This window comes from Phalacrocorax aristotelis, chromosome 25, assembly GCF_949628215.1.
Source record: "Phalacrocorax aristotelis chromosome 25, bGulAri2.1, whole genome shotgun sequence".
NCBI lineage: Eukaryota > Metazoa > Chordata > Aves > Suliformes > Phalacrocoracidae > Phalacrocorax > Phalacrocorax aristotelis.
In genome coordinates, this window is record NC_134300.1 from 3872694 (window position 1) to 3889820 (window position 17127).

Below are 17127 nucleotides of genomic sequence, written 5' to 3' on the forward strand. Positions count from 1 at the left end.
TATATAAGGTTTTTAAAATGCCAAGAAACCCTATTTATAGACAGGATTTATAAATTTGACAACCCCCCTCAACTCCCCCCATCAACTGAAGATACAAATGCACTTTCAAATGTTGCCCCTCTCGCCTTCTCCTTTTCCTATCCCAGTGTGGGCCTGATTCCCCCAAATGGGGATTTTCCCCTATGGGGCCGCACATGCGGAGTGGGAGCTGCTGCCAGGGCACAAAAGAACCCCAAACCTTTTGAGTCTGGGTCTGCAGTGGTGGGGGGTGGTGGAACCAAAGCAAACAGAAAAAAACTAAACAAAAACCCAAACAGTTTTGGGGGAAAGAAAACTGGAAGAGTCAACTCCAGGTGGATTTGTGCAGCTGGAAAGAAAGAAAATGGCTGGGGGGTATGAAAGGGGGAAGGGGCTCTTAAGATGCAAACCCAGAAGTTAACTGTTCTATCTCTGAATGCTTATCCAGCTGAAAGTTAATTGTTGCGGAATGCTTATCTAGCCGCTGTGTAAAATAATTAGCAAGGAGGCCTGGAATCCACTTGCGAAGGACAAATTCCTGAGAAGGATGGAAAATTGTCTAAAGAACCAGGTAAAACAGTAGTTTGGACAAGTGTCAAGAGATAACTGAGTCTGCGCAAAACCAAAAGGTTACTAGCGGTGATGAAGAGGAGCCAGCAGCCTTCATCTTTACTACCCCCGATCACCACCACGAGGAGGCACTGTGCAAGCTCAGTTGGGAAAGATTTATGGAAACTACTTGTTTGGCTGATTTTAATATGACGTGGGGAAAGGTCATGCATATCTATAGGCGTATTGGGAAATTGTATGTATCTGTAATGCTTTACTACATAAATGGAAGACAAACTATCACACAGGTGCGCATGACTTTGGTGGGACTACCCCCCATGCTGAATAAACATACCTACTTCACAATCTTACAGATTGTGGAGTCTGCTTTCTGCACATCAGGTAGGTGGGCTGGGGAGTGACAAAACAAACACACACCACAAAAAAAAAAACTACAAAAAACTCCAAATGAAGAAACCCATGGACCAGCCACTCTCATCCACAAAACAAACTGAAAATCACCAATTTTTGTGGTTCAAAAACACCCCCCCCCCCACTTTATACAATATTTTTTAAGAACAACCCCAAGTTTTATATTATGGGGAAAAAAAAAAGGACCCAAAACACAAATCCCCAAGAAACCCAGCAAAATCAAAAACAACACAACCCAAAGATAACCAAAAAAAAAAACCCCCAAAGCAATAATTGACCAACCCAACCCTATAGAAAAAACCACCATGAAAATCCTAATTTGGGGATTACTAGGTGTGAAACACCTGCATTTGGAAGGGCATTTCTGGGGCTTGTCTGGAATGGGTTTCCTGCAGTGGGTCAGTTATCTGGAGCGGATCGTTATCCCAGGTGAGTTGCCTGTTGTGGATTATCCTGGGGGGACCCCCTGGTGTCAGTCATCCCCATGCATGTTCCCCATGGAGTGTCTGCCCAGACATTCCCCCATCCAGCAGTGTCTGTCTCCTCCCCCACCGTTCCTCTGCATGTGTCTGTGCCCTCCCTTCCACTGAAATGGGCCTCCTGCATGAGATTTTCTCCTGTGTGGGTTTTTTCTTGGTGACATGCCCTCACTTACCCTGCTCTCCTGTTCTGTGCTTGCTGAAGCCTTGTGCTTATGCTGGATGAGCAGAGCAGGGTCCTGGCAGTGCAGAGGCAAGGCGCTGCCAAGCCAACGAAGCCCAAGGATCAGCAGTGTAAAACTCCTTTGCAGGTCAGCCACTGGCACCTGGTCTGCCTGGCTGCCCTGCGCCCTGATGCACAGCTGCCCCCCTCACCCCAGGCAGCCTGCCTTCAGAAGGGCAGCTGTGTTCCCCTGATTTTATTCCTTTAGGTTTGACACTTTGGGCTTCATTGAGTAAGCATGATGTGCAGCAGCAGTGAAAGAGCTGTAGCTGTGGTGGTGAATCGGTAAGCATAGATTCTTGGTACGCTATAGCAGTGCCCTGCAGTCTCATAGGGTTATCTCCCTGCGGCAGTGCCGTAAGGAAGGGATGAGGCTTTTTCCAACACCAGCAAGAATGTTTAGTGTGGTACCATTTTGATCAGATTTTTAGTATAAATAGCTGTTAATAGTGTTTAAGTGTTCTACTCACTTAAGCTGTAAAGGATATGTTGTGTTTCAAGCTGATTCATTTACTTAGAAACCTCCTTTGACTGAACTGATAGACTATGCCTTAGGCTGACAACAGTTTGTATTTTCATCTGCTCCCATTTTTTTAATATGGTGACATATAGTTAGATTTTTGTTTTTCCAACATCTTGATGAAAGCATCTCGGTATGCTCAGTAAATACGTCCCCACCCATGCTTGCTTCCTGTTACTCGGGGCACACTAATGTCACTATGTGTGGGGAAATGACGCAGCAGAGGAGCAGGTGAGGGGGGGTGGTGCGTGAGGGATTTTAGATGGTGGTCAGTGTAGGGCCACAGTGGAAGAATCACAAGCTGAACACAGCTGTGAGAACGCAACCTCCAAGAGGGGAAGCGGGAGGAATGTCATTGCACAATATTGTTGTTGCAACCCCAGAACCGCCGTTAGCTGGCAGAGCACGTACCCGGCAGGCCTTGTTGCATGTGCCGGCCACGCGTGCGGCAACGTCTAGGCAGTACTTTTGCCTTGAATCTGCTGAGGGTATAAAAAGGGGCGGCTCAAAGCAGAGAGAGGGGGGGAGACAGAGCACACTCTGGGAACCACAGGGGACACCCTGAAGGTGCCATGCCTACCTCCCTTCTCCACGATGACTGTGCTCACAGTCACCGTCCTGCTCGGCAGTGTCTCGGGTATAGTCGGGTTGGTCAGACTCTGATGAGGGGAAAACAATATGCTAGTAACTGCTTCTGCAAGGCTCTAACAGAGCAATAAATACTGTTGTGCTTTTGAAATATCATATGTTGGGTGAATTTTGTGCATAGGAATCCTGCTAACCTGTTACAGATGGGGGGTCCCTCCCCAAAGAGTCATGGGGGGATTATTAAATATTATAAACTATAAGTATGGGTGTGTGACATTATAGAGGAAGGAATTCAAAATAGGAAAAAAAACCCTTTTCCTTTATTGCAGAGTTTAAAATGCACAAAAAAATTATTTTATGTCTATACAAGTTTTTTATATTTTAAGAGCCTGTACATGTTTCTAATTGGAATATAAAAAATTTAAAGTTCTTTGTACTATACAGTAGGTAAAAGGTTTTTTTTTAAGGTTTTTTCTTTATTTATAAGTTAATATTGGTTTTCAAAATATATAAGAAGTCGTCTGCCTGGATAAAGCTATCTGAATTTAGTGTGTGTTCTATAATAAGCCTACCGCAGGGTCACAGGTTGGAAGGTTCTCAGGGATCATCTAGTCCAACCCTTCTGTTAGATATCCTATGTAATCTAAATAAAGATAATAAAATAAGCATAAACAGGTATAGAGATAAGTAGATATCTCAGTCTAAATAGAGAAGTGTAAAATTAGTGACAATATATGTAAGTTTAAACAGATAGCTAAATAGAAGTTCTGATAAAAGTGTTGATCGGTATGTCTAAATAGATGCATAAATATTCTATAGATGTATATAGATATAGTCACAATAGATAGTGTAAACAGATATTAAGTTATAAAACATCTATGTATTCCCTAAATATACATATATTTAAGTAGATACTTCAGTGTAAATATCTCTGCTATATAGGATTTTTACAACACTAAGAAAAACACTATTTATAGAACGGTTTCAGAAGCTCAACCCCCCCCCTTCATACGTACTGAAGTTATAAAAGCGCTTTCTAAAGCTGCCCCTTATCCCTTTTCCTTTTCCGCTCCAAGTCAGGGCCCATCCTCCCAGTTGGTGACTTGCTCCTGCAGGGCTGCGCTTGCAGAGCGAGAGCTGCTGCCACAGCACTAATACACCCCCAAATCCCCGATTCTGGTCTACCTACCTCTCTGGTGCCCCAAAAGTTGTTGCTCTTTTGCCAGTTCTGCCCTGTACGCTTCACCTCTTTGTTTCTGGTTCCCATGTGCCTTGTTCCAGCTCTTTCCTCTGTCCTTCCTCCCTATTTATTCTTTTTCCTCTGTCACACTGCTTTTGGGTGCTGACCCTGGTAGCCAGCTCACTGCAACCATATCTGACGCGTGTGAAGGGACAAGGCTTCGCTGCTTCCTGCCCATTCCCAGATGCGTTTGCAGCCCCTGGGCTTCGGGGTGAGTGGCTGCAGTTGGGTCCAAGGGAGAAGATGATGTGCTGTTGGATGCAGCTGGTGAGTCCGAGGACAGGGCTGGCCCTGCTGTGCCAAGGGGCTCTAGCTGGGGAGAGGGCTGCCTGGACACTCCTGCCTGCAGGAGCTGGCTGAGGAGTGAAAGGAAGGGTGTTCCACAGGCAGGTGCCTCCAGCAAGGAACAGCGTGTCGTTGAGCAAGGAAGGATCCGTCCCGGCCAGAGCACGCCACCAGCACAAGGTAACAGGATATCAGCAGCTCTGTTGGCTATGTGCGTTGGCCCCCGTGTGTCCAGGAAACACGGTCGGAGAGGAGTGTCGGGGCACCCGCCTCCTGCTCCGGGAGGGGCATGGTTTGGGCAGCCAGCACTGTGGAGGGGGAAGGGGCAGAGGGAGAGAGAGAAACCTCAGGGCTGTGAAGGTGTCCTGCCCACAACAGGAGCTGCAGTGAGTCGCACGGCTCCTCCCATGCATCTGGGCCTATCCCTGCTATGCTTTTCCCAGTGTCTGTCTGCCTCCTTGCCTGTCCCTGCCTCTGTCTCCTTCTCAGGCTGCACAGCTCACCAAAGCTTTTTGGTCTTCTGCCAACACTGCCCTGCACCCCATCGCCTTCTATGTGTCCTTTCTATACCTCTCCTTTTCTGGCTCCACACCTGCTATTATTTTTTCTTCCCTATTACTTGTAAAAATTGCATTTCTAGGTCTGCCTCTACCCAGCGACCTATCTCCATTTCAGTGACTCCCTCTGCTCTGCCCCGGCTTGCTCTTCCTACATCCTTTCTCTGCGGCCATCTATCTGTCTCCCTCTCTTGATATTTACCTTCTACCCACATGGCCAGAACCCCGTTGATTTTTACATTTGCGCTGTCTGTCTACGTTCAGTTCCGCGTCCACGTTTGTTTCTTCCTGCCTGTCCTCAACTAAATCAATTTTTCAATTTTGTTTGTCTTCATTGATTTAGTTTGCGGTCCCTATTTCTTACTTTTTCCTGTCTGACCCTTACTCCATTGCTTTTAAAATTCTCTTTCTAGGTTTAGTTTTACGAAGCTGCCAATCCCTAATTTTAAGGGTTATTTGTTGGTCATGCACCCCATTGCTTTTAAAATATTTTATCAAGGTGACTGTTTTTTTTTTTTTAATAGAGTTAATAAGGTTGGAAAAGGCCTGTGGTATCATTGAGTCCAACCATCAACCCAACACTACCGTGCCTCCTACAGCGCCACGTATACGCATCTTTTGAACGCCTCCAGGGAGGGCAACTGCCCCACCTCTCTGGACAGCCTGTTCCAATACCTGACGACTCTTTGGGTAAAGAAATTTTTCCTAATACCCTATCTGATCATTCCCTGATGGAACTCGACACCATTTCCTCTTGTCCAATCGCTAGCTCTTTGGGAAAAGGAACCTACACCCAGTTTACTACGACCTCCTCTGAGCCTCCTCTTCTGCAGACTTAAACAACCCCAGTTCCCTCAGCCGCTCTTCATAAGACTTGTTTTCCAGACCCTTCCCCAAGCTTTGTTGCCCTTCTCTGGACATACTCCAACTACTCAATGTTCTTTTTGTACCGAAGGGCCCGAAAGGGAACACGATACTCAAGGTGCGGCCTCACCAGTGCCAAGTCGGGGGTACGATCACTTCCCTACTCCTGCTGGCCACGCTATTTCTGATACAAGGCAGGACCCCATCGGCCTCCTTGCCAACCCAGGCAGACCGCCGCCTCACGTTCAGCCGGCTGTCAACCGGCACCCCCGGGTCCTTCTCTGCCGCACAGTTTTCCAGCCGCTCTTCCCCAAGCCTGTAGCATTGCATGGGGTCGTTGTGACCCGAGCGCAGGACCCGGCACTCAGCCTTGTTAATTCTCATAGAGTTGACGTCAGGCCATGGGTCCAGCCAGTCCAGATCCCTCTGCAGAGCCTTCCTACCCTCAAGCAGATGAACGCTCCTGCCCAACTTGGTATCATCTGCAAACTTACTGAAGGCACACTGTCCCCTCATTCAGAGCATTGATATAGACATGGAACAAGACTAGTCCTAAAGGTGACCCCTGGGGAACAGCGCTCATGACCAGCCACAAATTTTGTTTAACCTCTGTCACCACTATTCTTTGGGCTCAGCCATCCAGCTAGTTTTGTACTCAAGGAGTACACCTGTCCAAGCTAGGAACCACCAGCTTCTCCAGGAGAATGCTGTGGGAGACAGTGTCAAAGGCTTTACTGAAGTACAGGTAGATAACATCCACGGCCCTTCCCTCATCCACTAGGTGGGTCACCTGGTCATAGAAGGAGATTGGGTTGGTCAGGCAGAACCTGCAGTGTCTGGGCCTGATCCCCCTGGTCATCCTGTACATGCCTGGTGAGCGCACTGAAGGTGAACCATTACTACCCTGGTGATAAACAGCCAGTCTACTAGAGACTGAGGCCAAGAAGGCCTCAAGTACCTCAGTCTAGTCCTCAGTGGCAGCATTCCCCACCCTGGCCCCCAGTAGAGGCTGGAGAGTCTCTTTGGCTCTCTTTCTGTTAGCATATATGTAAAAGCGTGTTTTGTCATCTCTAATAACAGTGGCCAGTTGAGTTCTAGCTGGGCTTTTGCCTTCCTGGTTTGCGTAACAAGCTCTGTGTTCTGTTCCTGACTTGCCTACGCATTCTTCAAAAGCAGTAAACTCTCCTTTCCCCGCCCCCCGAGCCACCGCAAAAGCTCTCTGTTCAGCCAGGCCTGTCATCTTCCTGCCCGTTTGTCTTACTGCGCACAGGGACAACCTGGTTCTGCACCTTCCAGATTTCCTTCTTCAACGTCCAGCCTTCCAGGACCCCTTAGCCCTTCAGGACTTCCTCCCAAGGAACCCTTTCAACCAGTGTCCCGAAGAGTCCAAAGCCTGCCCTCCGCAAGTCCACGGTATAGATTTTGCCAGCCCCCCCTTCCTTATTTTGCCAGGCATCAGGAATTCTCTCAGGGTGCAGTCGCTAGGCGCAAAATGGCTTCCAACCCCCACATCTCCCACCAGTCCTTCTGTTTCTAAAGAGCAGGTCAGTCGAGGCACCTCCCCAGTAGGCTCATTTACCAGCTGCATCAGGAAGTTACCTTCCACGTGCTCCATGAACCTCCTAGACAGTTTCCTCTGCTGCGTTTTCTTTCCAGCAGACATCTGGTAAGTTCAAGTGCCCCATGAGAATAAGGGGTAGCAACTGGGAGAGTTCTGCCAGCTGCCTGTAGAATTCTTCAGCTACTTCTTCATTGCAGTCAGGTGGTCTACAGCAGACCCCCAGCTGGATATCTGCCTCCTTGGCCTTTCCCCTCATCCTTACCCATAAGCCGTCAACCTCATCCTCCCAATCATTGAGCTCTCTACAACCAAAACACTACCTAACGTACAGAGCCACCCCACCACATCTCCTTCCTTGCCTAACCCTTCGTAAGAGATTAGAGCCATCCATCGCAGCACTCGAATTGTACGAGGCATCCCACCGCATCTGGTGAGAAACCGTACTAGGAGCAGCTAAAGTCACTTGGTTTATTAAGCCTAGAGACAGGGAGACCTCATCTCCCTCTGCAGCTTCCTCACAAGGGGTGGAGGAGGCACAGGCGCCGATCACTTTTCTCTGGTGACCAACAATAGGACCTGAGGGAACGGCAGGAGGATGGGCCAGGGGAGGTTTAGGGTGGGTATTAGGAAAAGTTTTTTCACTCAGAGGGCCACGGAACATGGAACAGGCTCCCCAGGGAAGCAGGCACAGCGCCAAGCCTGACAATAATCAAGTAGCACTAGGGCAACACCATCAGAGGCATGGGGTGAATTTGGGGTTGTCCTGTGCAGGGAAAGGAGTTGGACTCTAATCCTCGTGGGTCCCTTCTGACCCAGAACGTTCTACGATTCTGCGATGTCTGCGACGGCAAGAAAATCAAAGCTATCCCGCTGCACAACAGCTTCTATCTCCTGCCTTACGGCATCTATGCTGCATGCATCGGGGTAGACCTGCTCAAGGTGGGATATTGATTTCACCCTCGAGCTCGGCACGCCGCCCCTAGGCTCTTCTTTAGCGAGCCTGGCTATATCCCTTCCCCTCCAAGTCTCCCTTAAAGCCGCCTCCCCGAGCCCTGCAAATTCCCAAGGAAGAATGCTTTTCCCCCTTTGAGATAGATGAACTCCTTATTCAATCCCTTTCAATTTTTTTCCAGTGGTACCCTAACCACCCTTGCGTTTATCGTGTTCTTTTTGTGTACTATTATCACCTTTACTGTGGTCCTTTGTTCATTTTCAGCTCTTTCCTTAGCACCATCGCTTTTAAAATTTTATGTCTGTGTTTTATTTCTATTACTATTGTTTAGTTGTTATTGTCTCTTAATCCCCTGGCTTTTAAACTTTCCTACTTTTGTCTCGTTCGCCGGTGTTACTTCTCAATTATTTTTCATAGCGCTCTCGCTTTTTACATTTCCTTTTCACGTCTGTTTTGGGTCACTGTCCTTATTGCATAAGATTGTCTTTATTTCCTAATACGCACTGCTGGCTAGGCTTTCTTTCTACAGCAACCTCAGTTCTCGTTGCTGTCTTTGCAAAATTATTTCTCATCTCTCTTTAGCGCCCTCGCTTTTTCCATTTCCTTTCTACCTCCCTTCTAGGTTACAGTCTCTGTTTTAATTTTTTCTTTTATTTCCCTATAAGCCCTTCCTTTTTAAATGTTATTTATAAGTTAACTCTCATTCCTTTGGAAGTTTAAAAAGTTATTTCTTCTATTTCACTAATGACCTTGCTTTTTCCACTTACTTTCTACATTTCCATTTTACTTGACCGTTGCTATTTTTAATTATTTTTCCCTCATTTCTTGAATCGTATTTTCCTCTAAAATTTTGTACAATTTTATCTGGTGTCTTTGTTTTAGTTATTTCTTGTCCTTAGTAGCAGTACCTTTGCTTTTATAATATTTTTCTATTTTCCATCCCTATTATAAATAGTTTGCTCTCGGTTTCCCTAATCCCTGTCACTTTTTAGATTTCTTCCTTTAGCCCGTTTCCTGTGCTTATTTTGCTCTGTTTTCTTTCAAGTATATGTCTTCCCTTAACACCATCACTTCACCAGTTTTCTTCATCCGTTTGCTGTCCCTATGTTTTAAATTTTATCTTTAGTTCCATAATCCCCCTTGCTTTTTAAACCTTTTCTATGCCAATTTTTCTCCCTTTGCTGTCTTTTTAAAATTATTTCTTCTCTTCCCTTAGCGTCACAGCTTTTACAATTTGCTGTCTCTCTTAGCTGGCTGTCCCTATCTATTTTTGCCCTTCCTTTTCCTAATCTCTTGCTTCCTAAATGTTCTGTCTACTTTTATTCCCTTTGCTGTTTCTCAGAATTATTTCTTGTCTTTCATTAGTACCGCTGCATTTTAACTTTCTTTCCGCTCCCGTTTCAGTTTCCTGTCCATCTTTTAATTTTTCTCTTTGTTTTTCTAACATCCCGCACTTGATTTTTTTTTTTCCCTACATCTCCAAGTCACTTGGCCTTTGGTGTTTTATGTTTTTCCCTATTTCTTTACTATCAGTTTTTAACTCCTCTGCCTAATGTTATCCATTGGCTGTATTAACACTTGAATAATTTCTTGTCTTTTGTTAGTGTCGCAGCTTTTAAAATGTCATCTTTTACCTCATAGGCCTTTTACCTCACCGCCTTAGACGTTCCCCAGCAGCACACTGTTGTCGCAATCGCACCCCTCCAAGACATCTGTTCCCAAAAAAGAGCAATCTTTTTCTTTTCTATGCCATCTAGGATGCCTCCCGAGACCTTCCCTGTGCTCCACAGCATTTTGGTAGCATTTACTCTCCTTTTCAATCTCTTATCCCGCGAGCCTTTCGTGACCCCTCTGCTCCCAGTCACCGTGTGTCCAGAGAGCCCCTTTGCGTCCCACAACCCTGTTTTAGCTCAGTAGCAGACTTTGGTCTTCCCTTGTTATCTCTGAACCCAGTCGTCGGGTTTGCTTGTGCCTCGGAGCGCTCTTAGCGTACCGTCTGCTGACTACGGTACCTCCGGCTGGTCCCCGGCTCCTGAGGAGATCTGTAATCTGGTCACACCCCTCCAGACCGTATCCTCGTTTCCCAGAGCATTCTTTTGTCTCTGCGCCTCACCCGGGACCCCTCAGGGCGCCGCAACACCTACCGGCCCCTTTGAGGTCGCATTCTGCGCGCTTTTAGCTTTGCCGTGGCACTCGCACCCCTCTCTCACCATCTGAAGATTTCCCGAGTCTGTGTATGCTGCGCACAGCAGTCATTCTGTCCTTTCTTCCTTCTGTTTGTGCCTCTATTTGTTCCCTGGCTTTCTCATGTTGCGTTTACTGAACTCAGATGCCCTCTGGATGTAATTGTCACATCCCCAAATACTTTTCTGTCTCTCTGCCTTCCTCAGGACATCTTCTATCCTAGTCACGGTCCTTTCCTAGACGCTCCAAGGCTGCTTGGGTGTCTTGGGCTCCCTCGGGACTCCTCTGCTCCGTTTGCTGAGTTCCCACGTGACATCCCCTCATAGAGATAGCCCAGGGCCCTGTTCTAGCTCAGAAGGGCACTTTTCCCCCCTCTTTACCCTCCAGCTCTATTCCTGAGTCGGTATCTGTTACCCCGATCACTTTTTTCTTTCCTCAATTCTTTGCCGCCCCCCGTTCCAGCTCCCCCGAGAATATCTGTTAGTTTGGTGAATTCCCTTTTGAGCTTCCTGCATTCTCACCACTGCTTTAGTTTCTCTGGTCCATTAGAAACTATTCCTATCCCTGTGACAACGCCTCTTGTTCTGCCAGAACCTTTCCTAAAGCCATCTTTGTACTCCGCAGTAATTAATTTGTTTTCTGTCTTATGGTATGTTTCTCTTTGGTATCTGGTACCCCAAAAATATCTACGGGTGGCTCTGATCGTCTCTTGAGATTCTTGGAGAATCAATAGCCTGGATCTATTTTTAGCAACACACGCCTCGATGAGTTTTTATTGCACTTCCCCATTTATTCTTTATTTAGCTGCTTATATGCTCATTAGGACGCTTCATATAACTTTTGATACCATTCCTGTATTTCCCTTTTTAAATTTTTGTCCTTTAAGACTGCTATCAGTCTCTTAAGGAAATCAGAGTGTCAAAATTACTCTGAATTATCAGTGATTTATAGAAAACAATTTCATTTGAACCAGAGATTTAATTCACTTTGCCATTCAGTCATATCTAGACTATAGCTCTGCTAGTATGTAGATAGTATGTGTGGTTTTGCTAGAAATGAACCATAATTGTATAACTCTTCTGTTTTACAGAAAAGTAAAACATACAACTAATGGTCATAATAGTGCTATTATAATCCAGGAGCTGCTCTTCTATATAAATTAGTAAGACATGGTTTTTCCCTGTATACATCCCAGGAAAATGAAGTTTAATTTCTTACCTGGCCACAGTGCTGATGCAATACATGTAGATGAAGAAAAACAAATAGTAGTACAATTAGAGTAAGAACCACTCGTTTTGTCTTTTTCCATGCTGTTAACATAAAGCACTTGAGAAAACTCCCTGCTGTTCCTTCAGCTGCCTTTATACCCTGTGGTGGTTCACCCCTCCCCTTTCCCAGGTGATTGTGGGAAGGTTGGTGGGCAGGGCCTGGGGTATATGAGCCACAGCTGCTGGTGAGGGAGCTCACTTCCCTCCTGGGTTTCTGCAGTGTGGGTGGTTTGGTGTTCCTGTACTTCATTGTAAGTTTTGAGCTGTTTAAATATTTTTGGATAGGTATGTTTTGATATTTAAAGACATGCAGATGCTTGTGAGAGGTAAGGCTTTTAGAACTCAATAAGGGTTGGTGGCATTTAAATTTGAAAGATCATTTGTGTCTAAACTTATATGTTTTTCCTTATCTAATACTGCATTGGAGGTTCAGGTGTGGTAAGATGGCTTGATAGTATGTTGTTCTGTTATTTTTTTCTTTTTAGTTTTGAGTATGTTTCTTTTTATTATTGGAATTCTCAACTTTATTGAATCTTAAAATTATTTTCATAAACTCTCTTGCGTAATCTAGAAGGTGTTGACATTAACTGTTAAGGGTATTGATAAGATGTGGTAGGGGTTAGGGTGAGTGTTCTGTATGCATTTATGTATGGGAATTTATATATGCAGTTTCTTTAAGAAAAGAAGAGCAATACAAGTGTATAGTTAATATCAATAGACTTCTGTAAACCCTGTGTAGGCTTGTGCAGAGCCAATAGCCAAAAGCAATGGGAAAGATCAGTAACTTTAGTAGTATTTTGTAGATGTTAAGAAGATGACTGTAGCTGGCAGCTAGAGTGCTAGCTGAGAGTACATGCTAACGGTCTTCAGGTTTGTACGTGTATAGGGTGTAATGCTTGAGTTAACGTATGTCCTTTAATGGCAGGTGGTAGTTGGCCTCTACGTGGTATTCCTACATGGGAGCAAGACCTATGGATCGTTTAAGCTATTTCTGTGCATCCAGGTGACTTCTACCATGTCCTTTTTTTCCAGAGGCAGAGGAGGAGTTGTTCAGAGTGACATAGGAGAGCCGAGGAAATCCTGTAAGAAGGTAGGACGGTGTGTGGTATATAGAAGGAAGATGTGACTGATGGCTGAATGACTCTGCAGTGTGTTTTGGGGGGGTTAGAAGGCAGTAAGGACTGAGCCAAGTGTGAGCAGGACACAGGAGGGGAGTTGAGCTATGTGATTGGTGTGCTGAAGTAGCGGTTCTTTATGAGGTGTTGTGTTGATAGCGAAGGTAAAAGTGACCTCTGTTAGTTGTGTGTTACAGATAATGGGTGAGCCTCAAAGTGGCAGCTGGAACTGACGGAGGCTGGGCAGGCAAGCTGTCAAAGACAAGATGTGTGAGAATGGGATTCGGTGTGGGTAGGTTGCTGTTCTGGGTAATATCGTAGCATGTAATTTCCTTCTTAAGTTTTTGCACGTTCCATGTAGGCTTTGCAGGAGAGACACAGTGTGGTGATGAGACTTTAGAGAAGGCTATGGTGAGCGGTCACGGGTGGGCTGAAGCGTAGCGATTCGTCCTGAGGGGTCGCGTTGCAGGTGGTTGCGAGCGACATGCGTTTGGCTCTTGCAGGTGGCGGGCGAGCCTCCAGATGGCAACCGGATCTGCTGGAGGCCAGGCAGGTGAGCTGTCGAGGGAAAGGTGCGTGTCTGAGACGGGGGGGGTTTGTGCGGGTATCCTGAGAGCCCCGCAGCACCCGAGCGGGTCCTTTTTTGCCTGGGTTCTTGCAGGTGCCGCACGCAGGCTTCGGAGGGGAGACGCCGCGTGCCGACGAGAGGTCCGAGAGGTGAGGGGCTCGAAGGCCAGGCGGCTGCTTGAGAGCAAGGTGTCGTACGGCCACTCAGTTGAAGCGTTTGTCTCTGGCGTTGCAGGTTGTGCGCCGGCTGCCTTTGGGCCTGGATGCGCGTTGGAGGGGAGCTGGGTCGCAGAGGGGAGGGGCGCGGGGCCGGCGTGGTTCGTTCTTCCTTTTTTGGCGGAGCGACGGTAACTTTGTGTATCCTGTGGTATCTCTAGGGGCCGCAGGGGATGGCGTTCGTCCTCGTCCGCAATGGGCGCGGAGCAGCCGGGTGCGCGTGAGGTGGGGGGCGTTGCGGGGGTGGGTCCTTGTTGAGCGATGGGATGCTGGCTGACGGCGCTGCTGCGTGTGTATTTTTGTTGTTTTTGTTTAGGTGATGAAAAGGCACCTGGCCCTTGGAGGACCGATGCAGTGGGCTGACTGTGCGCTTGTTCGTCTGAAGGATGGGTGGACCGAGGCTCTGGGCCCCTTGAAAGCTAAGTTGAGGCAACGGTGCTGGGGAAGGGGTTGGGGGAGGGAGGGGTTTTAAGGATGGTGCGGCAGAGCGGGCTGTCTGGGAAGCGGTCCCCTTTGAGAGCAGGGAAAAGGAGCGGGTTCCTCTTCAATGTGACGGGAACGCGTGCCGGGCAGGGCGGTTCCAGGCTGTGTGCGTTATTGTGCAGTGTGTGTGTTTTGTGTTGGGTGCCTCCGACCTTCCTCGGGTCTCGGTTGGTGTCTTGGCTCTTTAGGAGCCAGGCAGGTGCCTCGGCAGCGTTAGTAGGGCCCGGCGAGGCCCTAGGCGTGGGCTCGGCGCCCGTCGGGCGCCTCTCTTTTGGCGTCGCAAGCTTCCGGCGTGGATCGTTTTGGCGTCTCGGACGGTCGTCTTGGGCGGCGTCGTTCCCGGCTGCGTGAGCGGCGCCGCTCTGTCGCGGTGAGTTTTTTGGGACTGGCATTTCTTCCTTGCATCCTTAGGCGGTTAGGTCTGGAAGCCGGGCTGGTTGCGCGTCCGTCGTCTCGGTTGTGAGAGGAAGCGCTTGTCACGGGCCGCGAAGCTGTCTGCGTTCTCTGGCGTTGCCGTAGGGCCTGCCGACGTCGCCGTCGGGGTCCCGCAGGCGGTCTTGCCGGACGGGGGGGGTTCCGTCTGGGTGCCGTCGTTCTCTCCGAGAGCTGCCTCCCATCCTTCGGGGCGCGTTGCCTGTAGCGCTCTGTGTAGCGTTGTCCCGCGTTTGTCTTGGAGCCGCCCTGCCCGGGGATGTAGAGTCAGGGCGAGGTGGGTGGTGCTGGCATCTAGGGATGCGCCCAGGCTTTGGGGGGGGCGGGGGGAAGGTGGGGGGGAAGGAGTTTTGCAGCCGTCTTGGATCGAGTGGCTGTCGTCGGGGGGTGAGGGAAGTAATTCCTGTTGGGTTTTGTGGGCCCCCAGGGAACAACCGTAGGTGTGCGGGGGAGGGAGCTAGAGTCTCAGCTGAGCAGGTAGCGTGTCAAGGGTGTTCTGGCGTGTCTGTGTGCTGGGCTTAATGTTTGATGTATTGTGCTCATGTTTAAGAGCCGCCCTAGTTGGGCTCTCGAGGGGTGTTCCTACATGCGATCGAGACCTGTGTCGTGGTTCGGCTGTCGCTGTGCACGCAGGTGACTTGTTTGGCAGGTGCCGAGGGAGGAGTCGTGCAGGGTGATGGAGGACGGCACTGTCAGCAGGTGGGTTGGTGTGCGGTGTATCTAGAGGGAAGATGTGGCTGTTGGCTCTATGAGCCCGTTGTGGTAATTTTTCTTTGTGGACGCATGCGAGGAGCCGAGCGGGATCCAGGCACCGGAGGGGAATCGCACGGGGTGAGCGGTGACGGGTGGGCTGAAGCGTAGCGATGCGTCCTGAGGGGTCGCGTTGCGGGTGGTTGCGAGCGACATGCGTTTGGCTCTTGCAGGTGGCGGGCGAGCCTCCAGATGGCAACCGGATCTGCTGGAGGCCAGGCAGGTGAGCTGTCGAGGGAAAGGTGCGTGTCTGAGACGGGGGGGGGGGTTTGTGCGGGTATCCTGAGAGCCCCGCAGCACCCGAGCGGGTCCTTTTTTGCCTGGGTTCTTGCAGGTGCCGCACGCAGGCTTCGGAGGGGAGACGCCGCGTGCCGACGAGAGGTCCGAGAGGTGAGGGGCTCGAAGGCCAGGCGGCTGCTTGAGAGCAAGGTGTCGTACGGCCACTCAATTGAAGCGTTTGTCTCTGGCGTTGCAGGTTGTGCGCCGGCTGCCTTTGGGCCTGGATGCGCGTTGGAGGGGAGCTGGGTCGCAGAGGGGAGGGGCGTGGGGCCGGCGTGGTTCGTTCTTCCTTTTTTGGCGGAGCGACGGTAACTTTGTGTATCCTGTGGTATCTCTAGGGGCCGCAGGGGATGGCGTTCGTCCTCGTCCGCAATGGGCGCGGAGCAGCCGGGTGCGCGTGAGGTGGGGGGCGTTGCGGGGGTGGGTCCTTGTTGAGCGATGGGATGCTGGCTGACGGCGCTGCTGCGTGTGTATTTTTGTTGTTTTTGTTTAGGTGATGAAAAGGCACCTGGCCCTTGGAGGACCGATGCGGTGGGCTGACTGTGCGCTTGTTCGTCTGAAGGATGGGTGGACCGAGGCTCTGGGCCCCTTGAAAGCGAAGTTGAGGCAACGGTGCTGGGGAAGGGGTTGGGGGAGGGAGGGGTTTTAAGGATGGTGCGGCGGAGCGGGCTGTCCGGGAAGCGGTCCCCTTTGAGAGCAGGGAAAAGGAGCGGGTTCCTCTTCAATGTGACGGGAACGCGTGCCGGGCAGGGCGGTTCCAGGCTGTGTGCGTTATTGTGCAGTGTGTGTGTTTTGTGTTGGGTGCCTCCGACCTTCCTCGGGTCTCGGTGGTGTCTTTGCTCTTTAGGAGCCAGGCAGGTGCCTCGGCAGCGTTAGTAGGGCCCGGCGAGGCCCTAGGCGTGGGCTCGGCACCCGTCAGGCGCCTCTCTTTTGGCGTTGCAAGCTTCCGGCGTGGATCGTTTTGGCGTCTCGGACGGTCGTCTTGGGCGGCGTCGTTCCCGGCTGCGTGGGCGGCGCCGCTCTGTCGCGGTGAGTTTTTTGGGACTGGCATTTCTTCCTTGCATCCTTAGGCGGTTAGGTCTGGAAGCCGGGCTGGTTGCGCGTCCGTCGTCTCGGTTGTGAGAGGAAGCGCTTGTCACGGGCCGCGAAGCTGTCGGCGTTCTCTGGCGTTGCCGTAGGGCCTGCCGACGTCGCCGTCGGGGTCCCGCAGGCGGTCTTGCCGGACGGGGGGGGGTTCCGTCTGGGTGCCGTCGTTCTCTCCGAGAGCTGCCTCTCATCCTTCGGGGCGCGTTGCCTGTAGCGCTCTGTGTAGCGTTGTCCCGCGTTTGTCTTGGAGCCGCCCTGCCCGGGGATGTAGAGTCAGGGCGAGGTGGGTGGTGCTGGCATCTAGGGATGCGCCCAGGCTGTGGGGGGGGCGGGGGGAAGGTGGGGGGGGAAGGAGTTTTGCAGCCGTCTTGGATCGAGTGGCTGTCGTCGGGGGGTGAGGGAAGTAATTCCTGTTGGGTTTTGTGGGCCCCCAGGGAACAACCGTAGGTGTGCGGGGGAGGGAGCTAGAGTCTCAGCTG

The 17127-nt window shown here is 49.9% G+C and overlaps 3 long non-coding RNA genes across 3 annotated transcripts; all 3 read left to right on the forward strand.

Annotated features, from left to right (window-relative positions):
* The first annotated feature begins 5177 nt into the window (after positions 1-5177).
* On the forward strand, positions 5178-7825 carry LOC142048363 (uncharacterized). Its single transcript, XR_012657463.1, has 3 exons — positions 5178-5581; positions 7026-7168; positions 7295-7825. It is a non-coding gene; the product is annotated as an uncharacterized LOC142048363 (long non-coding RNA).
* Positions 7826-13494: 5669 nt separating this feature from the next.
* LOC142048427 (uncharacterized) lies at positions 13495-14577 on the forward strand. Its single transcript, XR_012657471.1, has 4 exons — positions 13495-13552; positions 13638-13687; positions 13789-13843; positions 13935-14577. It is a non-coding gene; the product is annotated as an uncharacterized LOC142048427 (long non-coding RNA).
* An 887-nt stretch (positions 14578-15464) lies between these two features.
* Positions 15465-15967, forward strand: LOC142048473 (uncharacterized). The gene is made up of 3 exons (XR_012657480.1): positions 15465-15673; positions 15759-15808; positions 15910-15967. It is a non-coding gene; the product is annotated as an uncharacterized LOC142048473 (long non-coding RNA).
* Positions 15968-17127: the final 1160 nt, after the last annotated feature.